General features: G+C 38.0%; 1 protein-coding gene across 3 annotated transcripts in view; it reads right to left on the bottom strand.

The window, feature by feature from the left end:
• The window catches only part of Ghr (growth hormone receptor), a 243,193-nt gene that overhangs the window by 137,885 nt on the left and 90,806 nt on the right, over positions 1-14,502 (bottom strand). The window lies entirely within an intron of this gene.

Here is a 14,502-nt window from a genome sequence, read left to right as displayed (position 1 = left end):
ATCCAGGATTCTCTAAAGACAAGTTTGAATGGCTCAGAAATGAACTCTGCACACTGGCCTTTGTGGAGCTGTTGCGGCATTTGACGACTCCATGTGAAAACACCAGACATCAAGTGAAATTACCACAGCCTCACTGCTGTGTCTTCATTAAATGACACTATTTCCAAGTCACACAGGGATATCTGACCATCATCACCCTACCACCTCCTCCAGGGCCTCTATGCAATCTTAACAATAATGAAATAGCCCTTCTTGCTATCCCTAATCAGGCTGAAATGACTAGCAAGAATGTTTGTTTTCATGGGCTGGCAGGCATGGTCCTCTGCCAATTGAATAGATACAAAATGTCTAATATCCTATACTTTCATTTCTAGACACCCTATCATTGTTTATTGCTTCATACAATTTTATGTTCTTAAAATATTCTTAAGGAAACACATCTCTTTGTGAAGCCAGTATCTTCTTGCATCGGAAAACCCCTGTGCACACTCACTTGAATGAGAAACCCCCTCAAACACTGCCAGAATCCCGAGAACCAAATTAGGGGGAAAAAATCTGTTTGCACACACCCATAGCAGAAAGAGAGATATTTAAAACTGTGTCATAATCTCAAATGGGAGATGTGAACAGTTCATTGTCACCTGAAGCATCTCATAAAGACTCGAATCTAACTAGTGATAGAACCAGGAGGAGGCTAAAGGAATGTGGTTGTATTCAGTAATGCTAATTGCTTTATTAGAATCAAATGTCTCCATCCCTTCCACTAGTGATGGCTCAGTGGTAATGACTCCCAAAGAAGCACCCTCAATCCTCCCCTAGAGAACTTTCTCTAGAGCTATCACAACCCAGGCCAACAGATATTCTATTTGATTTGATTCTGTGCTGCTCCATCAGCTTTGCAGAGCTCCATATTGCAGCTTCTACATGAGAGAGCCTTCTTTATTAGGTTATAGCTGGGAGAAAATATCCTTAGGAAAAGACAGAGTGCCAACCGACACACAATTTTGGGAACTTGAATATAGCCAATGATGTATCATATGTGAGGAAGAGAAATCTCCCTTCCCCTTGTTCTTTTTGACCAGATTATCATATGTACCCATTACCCCAAGGTATAAGACTTCATCCAAAGAGCTGTCATAAGACACTTACTTATAATCTAAGTAGAAGCAGGCATTGTTGAGAGGAATCTACCAAATTGCACCTTAGCTTAATAGGGTTTTAAGCTTGCAATATTTTCCTAGGGAAAAATCCTACTTTAAATTTCTTGTGATATTTCTGCATTTTTTTTACTATAGCCTCATGTCTACAGGGGAAAATGAGCTACTAAATTGAGGGGCTTAAAATTTGAACTAAATGACTGATAAGATTGTGATGAATAAGGAAAAGTGAGAGGGCCTGTAGTGAACTTTTATGGGCAAAATCTCAGTGTGAATGTTCTGGATGTGGGGATGAATTCTGAGTATGTTTAGGGTAACACTCAGAGGAGGCTAAGAAGAGACCAAGGTTCAGAATTGTGAATAAAGGAGATAAAATTGGATTGACAAGGTAGGACCAGACTGAAACAACATTTTCAACTCATAGTAATCAGAAACTCTCTAGAGGTTTTGGTACAGATGACATGCAAAAGTGGGTTTTCCTTAGGATAAAGTTGTCTGGCCAACCTTCTTAACCTAATTTCATTTGGGTACATTGAGGAGCTTTGGTGATGTCTAGACAAGGATATGATAAGAATATCACAAATGACTGAGTATTTGTGTAGATGAAAGATAGTGTGACAGAAATCAGAACTTTGGGATCTGAGTTTTTCAGTGGGAGGAGAAAGTCACATGACTATTTTCGATACTTGAGTATTAAAGACAATTATGGGACTTCAGGAAATGTTCAGAAATGTACAGTGGGAAGTTGAAGATAGGAGAAAAAAGACTAAAGAAAATGAGATGACATTAATAAATATTAGAGACAGTTACTTAGAGATAATGAGGATTAGATGAATTTGATATGAAGACTATACTATTTTGTGAAAAATCCCCATATCATTTTTATCAAAAGCAGTATTAAAAATTATATTAAGCTACATGGGAAAAAATATGCCCATTCATATCTTGTTGGTAATTTGGCAGAAACAAAATGAAGTGTAAGGTTGGGAATGTAGCTTAGTGGCAGAGCAGTTGCCAAGCATGTAAGAGGCCCTGGGTTCCATCTGTACCACTGCAAAAATAAATAAATAAATGGAAAGTGGTTAAAAGCATTTTTAAAAGTGTGATATTAACATATTAATATATGGGAGGAATTGAATGATAGATTTAGGAGCCTGGAGTCTGGTTAATGCAAAGTCCAGAAGAATATCACAATGTTAGCTGTACTAATCAGTAAGTTCCCCCAAATTGTTATTTTGCTGATTTGGCTTTCCTGATACTGAAAAAGCAAGAGCCAATTTTCAAAATTCCAGCAGAGACAGAATGGCTTATATTGCAAAACCAAGACTCCAGTTAGATAACCTGATAAATGTGTACTTTCTGATGCTTGTGTTGATTACTAATAAAATATTGCAAAACTGAATTAATTGACTTCCTGGTGAAGCTTTTCTAAGAACTCAGCACAGAAAAAGAAGGGGCTAATACAAAATGGTGTCTGCAATTACCCATTCTTATTAGCCCCAGATGCTTATTTGGACAGTTTGCATTCACAGTTCATGTTTTTTACCTACTTTCTATGGTAGTGATCATTTGAAAATTGGTCAGATCCAAAATGCATTAGGTCAATTTATTTCCTTCCCATTAGTGAAAAAGGAAGCGTTCACAGACACTTTTTAATATAACCACAGTAATGTGCTGCCTAACAATGGGATAGGTTCTGATAAATGTATTGTTAGGTGATTTTATCATATGAATATCATAGAGTGTATTTCCACAGACCTCTTACACATCTATGCTGTATGGTGTGTGAGTGTGTGTGTGTGTAGGCCTAGGCCATTATGAATAAAACAACAGGGCACAATAAACATGAGACAGATGTGTGAGATTGCTGCTGTTGTGACCTATTTTTTTCATAAGTAGAAAGTACATACTTTAAAATAATAAAAAAAAAATAGATACATAACCCAGAAACAGTCATTTATTATCATTATCAAGTGTTATGTGCTACACATATTTGTGTGTGTTGTCCCTTTATATGACAGGCAGCTCAGTAGATTTGTTTATACTAGCATTGCTACATACACATGAGCAGTGCATTATACTAGGGTAGCATCACAGCTATGGCATCTCTGGGCAATAGGAATGCTTCAGCTTCATTATAATAGTAGAGTACCATGATTATATAGAGAGACTGACATTCACTGAAAATACTTATATAGTACATGACCATAATTTTATTGAGATTGTTCTTCTCTCTTACATCAAGTAAGGAATAAAGATTGGGAATTTTAAATGTGCACAGTGTTTACTGTAAGGTTTAAGTGAAAAGGGAGTGGTATATACAGTGGATCTTTTACCAAACAAATAAGCATGGATAGTTTATACCAGTGCTGACCAATTCAATTACCACCAGTCATAGGTGGCTATTGAGCACTCAAAAATGTGTCTAATATAGCTGAGGAATTAAACACAAATTTAAATTATGTTTAATTGCAATTAATTATTCTAATTAAGCACTTAATTAAGTATATTCAGAACTGATAGGGTATGTGAATCTGCTTTTTTAGCTGTTCATTTTATGAACTCTAAGATAAAATATTTGTGTTGTAAATTTACTAAATTGAGATGGGCTGTAAGTGCAAAATACATACATATTTTTGAATGTTTAGTACAAAAATGACTGAAATGAATCTCAAAAATGTTTACATGGCCTGCATGTTGAAATCATAATTTAGACTATTGAGTTAAAAAAAATATATTGTTAAAACTGATACTCCATTTCTTCTTGTTTTTTAAAAAATGTAATTAGTTGAAAATTTTAAATTACACATGACAGCCCAATTATACTCTTTATGGTTTGTATGTTTGTATTAATATTAACATTTCAAGGATATTAATCTGTGTTATGCTCGTATGATGTTAGCAGCTTAATTTTTAACAATGATAACTGAATAATTTTTTTATTTCTAAATCACATACAGTCGTTACTGGTATGTTTAGAGATCCTCCCAAATTCAGAATGGTGGTGACAGGAAGATTCATGGAAGCTTCTGGTGACTTAGTTTGATCATGTTTGCAAAAGGTTCCTTGGAGGGATTCCCAGTGCACATGTATACTATTCACATTATGTTTCTCTTTGACTCACAGACAATGATACATGGTGAGTGTTTAATACATTCTCTTTGAAATTGAAAAAAGGGCCATGATTTGTTGTGTTTGCTGATATTAAGCTACCAATGTGAAGACAGTGTGAGCTGGATCCGTTACATCATTAGCTGGGAAGGCAAATAATGCTAGGTTCCATGTGCAGTATTAGGTACAAAGATTAAGCAACTGCTGATGCTGATACAAAATGTATGAGACAGTGCTGCAGAATAAATTCTGACAACATGATTTCACTTGATGACATCTGATCTACTGTCAGAGAATCACACTTAGTTAATAATCATTGAGAGAGATACTTTCCAAGGCTACAGTGACTACCTTGACCTTCATTTACAGCAAAGGTGAGCTCAGGGGTTAACTCAAGTTCTGGAGTCAAAGAAAGCCAGGATCAAATCTTGGCTTTATCAAGCCTCAGTTTCCTCATTATTAATATGGAAATGATAATAGTGTTCTTTCTCATAGAAAAATCAGGATTAGATGAAACAATGCATTCAAAGACTTTTGCATACCCACTGTATATCTCCAAAAAGAGTTAGTTATTAGAGTTTTTCTTATAGTAGTAACAAATAGTCTATTAATATCTTATTATGTTTCCATGGGATAGATTGGGAGTGGGGCCCGCATTTATATATCAGGGGAATCTATGCTGGGTATAAAGCAATCAACAAATGTTCAATTCTTAAATCATGCACTTCACAGCAAAGAGGAAGGCTCTTCATGAGGTACTGTGCCTGTCTCCTAGGATAATGAGTTAGTACCATCTTAAGATAAGGCAGGAATGTGCCCATTAGGTATTTAGGCAATTGTACACTTTCTTCATTGAGATCCAGCTGCATGGAAAAGACTAAGGGTTGATCCTACTCCATCACTTCCCCATTTATTTTAATTAATTTTTATGCTGCCATTACAAGGTTCCAATATTTTTGTGTGTGTGAATCATGGATTTCTAGAACTGAAAAATTGAGGACGAATTCAACAATAATAGGACTGACTCTTCCCAGGAGAACTCAGACAAGGCATTTGGGTTACAGAAACTTGAGTCTCCTTGTAGATTGAAGAGAGGAAGGGCACTTCAGTAGCCAAATGCTTTGTGCTGCTTCTTTCATGGTATGCATGATTATTCTGTTCAGAGAGGAACTCTCTCAATATGTGAGACATTCTGTTGAAATCCAGTAGGACCCACATACACTTTACAATACCTCACCACAATTACTCCCTACGTATGATCATTAGTTCACCCAGTCTGATTCACTTGGTGCATTCATGAATTCACAATTCAGGGATAACTCACATGGAAAAGAAAAATCAATCATCACCTAGGTGCTTATCTGAATAGTATTCTCCTTTTTATATCTTACTTTATGCCATTGTATTGACCAACTCATTTTTTCCAAAGTAGAATTTGGGAAAGGAAACATCTTACTGGCTTTCTGCTTTATTTCTTTCCCTCTACAAGCAGCTTGTTTTAAATTTTGATTTTTTTCATTACTAGGACAGCTCATTCAGAAACTCTAAGATGGAAATGTTCTTCCTTTCACCTAATATAAAAGAAGATTAATAATCTATGGGATACAAGTTCTCCCAGAATATAGCTCTCAAACTAAAACATTTATTATCTTGTTGGGATAATAATCTGACAATGATTAATATAATAATATATATTTTCCCAAATACTTTTTATATCTCAAAGAAATGCATATGTTCCTGCCTTTTTTTTTGGAGCTATGAAAGAAATGCAGATTTTCTAAAAAAGAGTAACTAGCACACCCTGATTACATAAGGAGCAAAAAATGAGAGAAAACGTTTTTTAAAATTTATTTATTTATTTTATCAAGTCCAACATGGTAAAGTTGTTCTTTTAAGGTAAACAAGTTGGGAAACCAAGAGTGAGGCAATGTGGTCTCTGGGGAAAAGCATTACTAGAGGAGTCAGCAATCTCATGCCCTTGTGCCAGCCCCGCATTACCTAACTTGGTGACTCGAATAGTCATGTAATCACAGTAGGTTTCAATTCCCTCCCTGAGCACTATTCCATGCTTTTCTGATAAGTCAAATCTTGCATCATGCTGTGTAATAGCTACCACTTTCTGAGGGCTACCCATCCTGATGCTACAGGGCTCCTTGTCTTTCTGTTCTTTCAGTCCTGAGCAAATGAGTCAGGGTGGTGTGGTCAGTAGCTGTGCCTCATTCACTATTGCACTCAGAACAACTAGCTTTTGCTTATGGCTGAGTAGGTGCCCACCAGAAAATGTGCCCAGTGAATAAGTGTGCCAGGCATCTTGTGATTTCATTCAGCCTTCACACAGACTTGTGAGGGAAAGCCTCACATTACAAATGAGAAGATGGGCCAGGTGCTGTGGTGCACTCCTGTAATCCCAGCAACTTGGGAAGTTGAGGCTGGAAGATCAAGAGATCAAAGCCAATCTAAGCAATTTAGTGAGACCTTAAGCAACACAATGAGACCAAGTCTCTAAGTAAAATATAAAAGAGAACTGGAGATGTGGCTCAGTGTAAGTGTCCCTGGATTCAATTCTTAGTACCAGAGAGAGAGAGAGAGAGAGAGAGAGAGGAAATAGAAGTGGAGAGGATCTTAGAGAGACTGAGTAAATTTCCCAAGCTCACAAAGATGGGATATTTCTGAGGAGGATTTGGAATTCTCCTTGTTATCTCCAAAGCCTGCCTTTGCATTCCCTGCTTCTTCTTAAACAGTAAACGAGGCAGACTAAACATATCACTCAAGTGCCAGTGAATCAGGGGGAAAGAAAAAAACTAGAGAAAGCAAGAAAAAAAGAGAACAAAACTGGAATTTGAATTGTAGGGGGAGGCAGACACCATAATATTTCCAGAGCTCAGGGCATATCAAGGACAGCAATAACTCATGAATGCTGACACGTGAATACTGAGACATGATAATTCATGACTGCTGACACAGCAGTTTCTTCAAGAGTTGCTCTGCTCAAGGGATAAAATATTCATTTCCATGCCTTAGCACCTGGTCTGCTTTTGGGTACATTGCTTAAGAGCTATGTAGTGTGCTTTCTCCATGACACAGGGACATCTCCCCATCTTTAAGCCTATACATAAAAATAGAAAAGTCTCTTTGCCAGACTGACTGCCTGCCAGATAGATGGCAAACACAGGGCAGATCAATGTCATGTCTCATTTCCAGGAAGTTGACAATATACCACTTCACTACTCAAGATGATAGGAGGTGTAACAGCTTGGACTTGGACCATTCATTGTTACTAGCTTTAATAGAAAGCACTCTCTAGAACAGCACTAACTGAAATGTAATATGAGCCACAAATACTGGCAAGATACATAATTTTAAATTTTCTTAGAACCACATCAGAAAGTAAAATAAGGGGCTGGGGATGTGGCTCAAGTGGTGGCGTGCTCGCCTAGCATGCATGAGGCCCTGGGTTCGATCCTCAGCACCCCCCAAAAAAATAAAGATATTGTGTCCACCTAAAACTAAAAAAAAAAAAAAGAAAGTAAAATAAAAAAATTTTAATTTTGATAATATATCTTATTTAACTCAATATATTCATAATATTTTATGATGTAATCAGTGGGAAAAAGCTTTATTGAGATATTTTGTGCCCTTGTTTTCATGCTATGTCTTTGAATCGGGTATGTATTTTGTATTCACGGAACATCTGGTTGGGAGTAGCCCCATTTCAAATGTCACTAGTGGCTACTGCATTGGACGGTGTAGTTTAGAAATACTGAGAGACTGTGGAAGCCCATGTGGCCAGGTCCTTGGCTAATGCAGAATATATCTGTTTCTTTATGACTTGGAAGGCAGGCCAAGCTGCTGAGAAGAGACCTATAAACAGTTACTTTGTCAGGATTACTAGTTTCTTAAAGTCCTAGAAAGAAATCATCTTGCCACTGAAGCAAGAAGTGGGGTGTTCCAGATCTCTAAATACTCATTTTTACATAATTACTAAGTACTGAACACTATATATAATTAAACTATAAACTTTTTGTTTGTGGCACAGAACTTTGAAATCTAGTAGCAGATCTAGTTAAGGTACTTGAAGTGAGTCATTTTTCACCTCCAGCCTTAGGTTCCTTGTCTCCTAAACAGAGTATCTGGAGCATATCAAAGTTCTCAATCTTGGCTACATGTTAGAATCACTGGGAGAATGTAAAAAAAATAAATGCTCTGGCTTTATCATAGACAAAGAATCTCCAGGGTGGAGCCTGAGGATTGATGTTTTTCTTACATAATTCTAAAGTGCAGCCAGAATTGAGAATCACTTACCTAACGCAAACCAAATGTGCTATTTTATTTTTCAGTTTGTGCAGTAGAGCTGGTCCACCTCTAGAAATCTTCCTCAGCCAATTAAGAAATGTGCTTTTTATAACAGACATCTACTATGATAAGTGGTTGAAATACTGAATGTGAAAATAGGATGCAAAATTATCACCCAAGGAAATGCCAAGATGAAAAGAAAAAGCACATGGAGAGATGAAATCAACCAGCCAGGGATAAGATCATTCAAGCAATGATAACTCTGGGGAGGCAAAATGTTCAAGTGGTTCTTCCAAAGTTACTATCCCTGGTTATTCAATCAAGCGCTAATTTAGGTACTGCTGTGAAGGGACTTTACAGATGTAATTAAGTGGTTAGTCAATGGACTTTAAAATAAGGAGATTATCCTGGATTATCTAAGTGAGCCAATGCAATCCTATGAGACTATAAAAGAAGAGGAAGTCAGTCAATGAGATGGGGAAGAAGGGGAAGTAGGGAGATTAGGAACTTGAGAGGGACTTGATCTGCCCTTGCTTCTGGGGACTAGGTAGAAAGCGCCTAGCAATGCAGGCTGCATCTAGGAGAAAAAACTGGCTCCAGGCTAGTAGCCAGCAAGAAAATGAGGAACACCATCCTACAATAGCAAGGACTATACCCAGCCAGTGACTCAAATGAGCTTGGAAGCACAAGGTTCCAGGAGGCAAAGCAGCTCGAAGGATTTCAGTCCTGTGAATGTGATTCACATCAGAGAACCCAACTGAGCCACACCGTGCTCAGGCTTCTCACCTACAGAACAGTGAGATAGCAAGTGGGTGTTGTTGTAAGCCACAAAATTTGTGCCAACTTGTTATGGAAGCAATAGAAACCTAAGTCTCTAAAAGTCTGTTATGGATCTTGAGACTGACTTCCTCAGCATCCATCAGGAAAATAGTAACCCAGCCACTGCTGAAACATGTCCAATGGAGAGAGTTGGGGTTTTTGTTTGTTTTTTTGTTTTGTTTTGTTTTAAGCAGTACATGGAAATTTGGATCCAGAATGGACTTCAGTGATAATCTTGTCTGATCAAATTATGATAACTCATAAAGGATGCTGAATAAATAGGTAGTAAATAATTTATGACTTTTCCCCCTTTAACTAACCAGGATGAGGGTGACTTGACTTGCACAGGAGAACATCTCCATACAGAAACAGGTGCAATAAGCTCTCCTTTGTAGACAGCTTACTGATGGTCTGCCTTAAGGTTATTCAGTTCCCTTGATTCCATATGAAGAGTTGGTAGACAATTTTCACATTCTTGTTTTGTTATCTGAGATTACTCTCTTTCTGGAAAACTAACATACTAATCAGCTGAAATAAAACTGCTTTCCAGTGCAATGAGGAATAAAAGCACACACTGGCATTCTGGTGTGCTGGCTCATCTCCTGAGTTTGGCCATGATAAAGCAGGCCTGAGGTTCTGCCTACCTCTGGGTCAACTGATGAAATTCATTTCTCTAATTCCTTCATAGACAAGAGATGGCCCGAGGGAAAATGGGAAAGCCTAAAAGATCCTGTCTTTATCAGTTTGATGAATTTACATTTCACCTAAATTCCTGGCCAAACCAGGAAATTAAACAAAACAAAACAAAAATACAGGCACTTTGTCAATGGAAAGGTAAACCAAAACCAAGGTCAAAATCTACAACAGACCAGGGTAGGGGAAAGACAAGGACGCAGAGCCTGTATTTATGGCCAGTCTATCTTTATAACACATTCTTGCAAATCTTGGCTCCAGATAGCTTGTTTTCAATCCTCCTGAATTAAACATTCAATTCCCAGGAGGCTTATGTTTATTCTCCTAGGGGTCCACCGCAGCATAACTCAGGAAATTATAATTCAATGACCTGGCCATATTTCTCCTAAATAAAATGGCTGGTGGAAGAGGGTTGGAACCAACAGCCTGAGCCAAACCCTGAACCACTTATGATTCACAGAGACTGTCCTCTGATCAGGAAATAAAGGGACAAATAAACACTTATTTTTGTTGTTATTGTTGTTGTTACAATCCATCTGAGTGAAATCCATTATTTCACAACTTGAAGAATAGGAATAAAACATTCATCTTCCCCTGAAATTGAAAAGTGATTCAAGTGAATTTTTTTCACATTTGAATCACTTGATGTCATGTGATCACTTAAAACTTTACTTTCAAAAGGGGAAGGAAACCATAAGAAACCCTCGGGGGTCAGTTCCACATCATATCATCATATAAATGCTGAAGTACCAAAGAGATACTCGGCAGACACGGGGAAATAATACAACTGGATACTCACTGGCATCTAAAATAACTCCTTAAGTTGGCATTTCCTACCAGCCTCTAATCCCCACCTAATGAACAAATGGTCATCTCTTTTATTTCCAATCCTTTTAATGAAGTTGGGGTTCACCCTGTTTCCTGAGCTAGATACAAGTTACTCCATCTCTTCTCACATTTAACTTGTTGCATACAAAGTGATTCTATCTCAGCACTGTCTCTGGAATGTAATGCCTCCTCTTAGAATCCTAGCCCACTGTCTCTTCTCTTCTTTGGACTTTCTACAACCTTCCTCCTGGTAAAAGAAAGTATTTCTTTACTTTCAAGGCTGCAGCAAGACAAGTCACAAATCTACCTACCCTTCAACATCAATGCTACCTTCAAACATCACACCTTCCTGATTTTTCTCTTCTTTCTTCTGAGGGTTCATCTCGGTATTCCCCAGGACTTAGCATGGTACCTAATATACCAGAAGAGATACCCAGAACAGAGTTTTCGAACAGGAGTTTAGAAGGGGTGAGAGCATGTCTTTCTGTTGAAAGTTCACCTGAAAGCTTCACAGGAAGACAGTGGTGTTGTTCATGCCATCAGGCAAAAAGGGTCGTTTTGATCAGGCTGGATGGAGAGACCCAAAGCCCTATACTTAATCAGCAAAGAGAGACAGCTACAAACATAAAAGGACAAAGTCTTATTTTCTTTTTCTTCAAAGTGCTCAGACTTTAGAAAACCTCGAAGAAGATGCAACACAGACATGCAATTGTGGTGTCACTTTTTCTCTATAATACTTCCCTAAATGCAAATTTGACTGTTGAAATGTAAAACATGGAACAGAATTTAAACCAAAGTGTTTTCTGAATGCAAGTTATAATCTCTGTTGAGTTTCTCAAAATATACCACCTCTGGAAATTCTCAGAAAAATTAGCCCTTCCCTCAGAGAACAAACTTTGGAAACCCAAATTGTATTTTGATGGTGGTCAGACAAGGAGGAAGGCCGTAAAAGGCTTTGCCTAATAAGAACATTTTATAAGCTCCAGCACTAGAAAAATGTTTTGCTTAGAGTAAAGAGAAAACAAACAGAAATTCAGATGAAAGAGGGCGGGGGCAAGGAATAAAATGTCTACCCTAAGGCAGCTCAGATATTTATGTTTAAAAATATAAAAGCAAGTTATGGAGGGAAACCTAATTATCAGCCCTTTAATCAAAGTTAACAGTAAGGGAATACTAACCAATAATCCTGCAGATATTCCTGAAATAGAGGCTGGATTTTCATACGGTTTCCTCCAGGCTGTATAATAAGAGCCTTTTTAATTTTCTTTGTCACTCAGCCACATATAAAAGAAGATCACAATGCACTGACTTGGTAAAATCAGGCAGAGAAGCAGGATTGAAGAGGTCATTCCATGGAAGTTTCTTGGTCACCGCTTGGTATGTCTTAATCTTTAACTTTTGGGGGTTGCTGCTTCCATATATGAACCCACTTTGCAGAAGCTCCCCAATCAATTATTCTTTCTCCCTCTTGTACACACACACACACACACACACACACACACTCACCTAGTACCAGAAGAGTAGATTAAATCGCACCAGATATTGCCTTACATAACAAGTTCCCTGACCTTTGCTCAGTACTTCTTTTGGTGCTGCCAGATGAAGTGAAGGCCAGGCCTGGGCAGAAATTTCATGAGGTTTTTATAACTGTGATGGCCAGGTCAGCTGAAAAAGGGCTGAGTATCAGATCTCAATGAAGGCTACCACCTGGAGAGATGGAAGACAGCCATGGGGTTATCTGAATCCAATGCATCTTTCCTCTAAGGAGTGCAAGAACCAAAGCTGAAGTGCCCCCCCCCCCCACTGTGTGTTCACTGGTATTTCACTGAAGTATCCCAAGGACCCAGAGTACATTACATTAAGTATTTGTTAACCGAAGGCATAAATGAATGAAGGAATTCCAATCTTGTGGGAAATCCTGGCACACTTAATTTTGAAAACATTTAACCATTTATTGTATCAGTAGTGTGATATAGTTGACTAGGAACTTTTTAGTGTAACCTCCATAATTATTATCCCCCAATACCAGCCCCCTAAAGTCCTAATCAACCAAGAATTTTTTGGTCAATTGAGCAGGAAGATACAGTACTTAGATAATGTGGATTTTGTTTCTTTTAAATTACCTTGTAACAGATCTCTCTCTCTCTCTTACTCTTAAAAAAAAATCATCTGAAGGTACAAAATACTAAATAAACATTTAGCGAATTGCATACATGAGAAATACAAAAAGCAAAGGACTGCTTCCTCTTGGGAGAGTTGTCATAGTCCTTATGGCTGTTTGCATGGTTAGAACAGTCGTAATGGTTCACACTGAGTGTGGACTCAGGGAGTTACTGTACATGCAAGAGTGTATATGATGAATACTCCTGTGTCTGACCAAGAGTCCTGACCACACTACCAACACAAGAAGGCTACTCATGATCCATGACAGCTGCCAGAATTGGTAGGGCATTTTGCTGGTGATGAGGCTCTTCCTGCCTGGTTAGCTTTCTTATATTTGTATGCAATAAAACATTCTGTGGCATTCTGTACATACAAACCCTTTCGAAAACAAGAAAGTCTCAAGAGGGGAAGTTATTTGAATACTTCAGTTAATAATGACTAGACTTTAAAAATCTGCTGATTCTGAGTTGTGGTTAATATGTTTTGAAATCATAGGTTGGAGGAGTAGAAACTGTCTGCCTGACCAATGCCTCTAAAGCATACTTCCAAAATAAAACCTTGTATCCAGAGTTTGCATATAGGTCCCCATCCTCACTTGGACTTGAGGAATGGCCTCCTAACACCTGGTTAAGGATCTCTCTAATCCATTCTACACACACACACACACACACACACAACACAAAGTCATACAAATGAGAAATAAAATCTCTACCATGATATCCCTCTTAAATGACTTTTCCTTGCTCATTGGATTAATACCACAATCTGTAATGGGATCCAACTAACATTTACTAGTTCTTCCCAATATTCACTCTCACACTTCCAATAAGCAGTAAAATCCAGTGAAAGACATTTTACAGTCAACATTGCAGTTAACTGTGGTCACATGGTTAAGTCCCAGCTAGTGAAGCATGGGTAGAGCATCATATGCATCTTTTAGGGAAATGAACGCATCCCTCCACTTCATCTTCTCCACTCCTGCTGGCTTGGATATTGATCACTGAACAAATGAATGAGGGTTATCTAGACCTGTCAACACTTCTGGAAATTACTCTGAAAATGAATACTAGGTGAAGGTTAATACACAGACAAAGGACCAACTGGCTCATGGTTTTGTAACTAAGCAGCCTAGACTTCATAGCTATTCTTGCAAGAGAAAGATCTTTCCACGTCATTTTTCAGACTCTAGTCAAAGGGGATTGGTCTTATGGTTTAGATATGAAGTGTCCCCCAAAACTTCATGTGTGAGACAATGCAAGAATTGTGATAACTATAGGCAGGTTACGTTGTGGCTGAAGGAAGTAGGTTTCTGGGTGTGTGCCTTTAGGGTTTCTAGTTTGTCCTTGGTGAGAAGGGATCTCTCTGCTTTCTGGCTGTCATGTCCTGAGCTGCTTTTTTCTGGCACACGATTTTGCCATGATATTCTGCCTCACCTTGA

The sequence above is a fragment of the Marmota monax genome, unplaced genomic scaffold (genome assembly GCF_021218885.2).
Source record: "Marmota monax isolate L192 unplaced genomic scaffold, Marmota_monax_Labrador192_F-V1.1 WCK01_AAM20220418_F8-fsc00120, whole genome shotgun sequence".
NCBI lineage: Eukaryota > Metazoa > Chordata > Mammalia > Rodentia > Sciuridae > Marmota > Marmota monax.
Note: the sequence above shows the minus strand (reverse complement) of the source record. Positions and strands in the feature narration are given on the sequence as shown.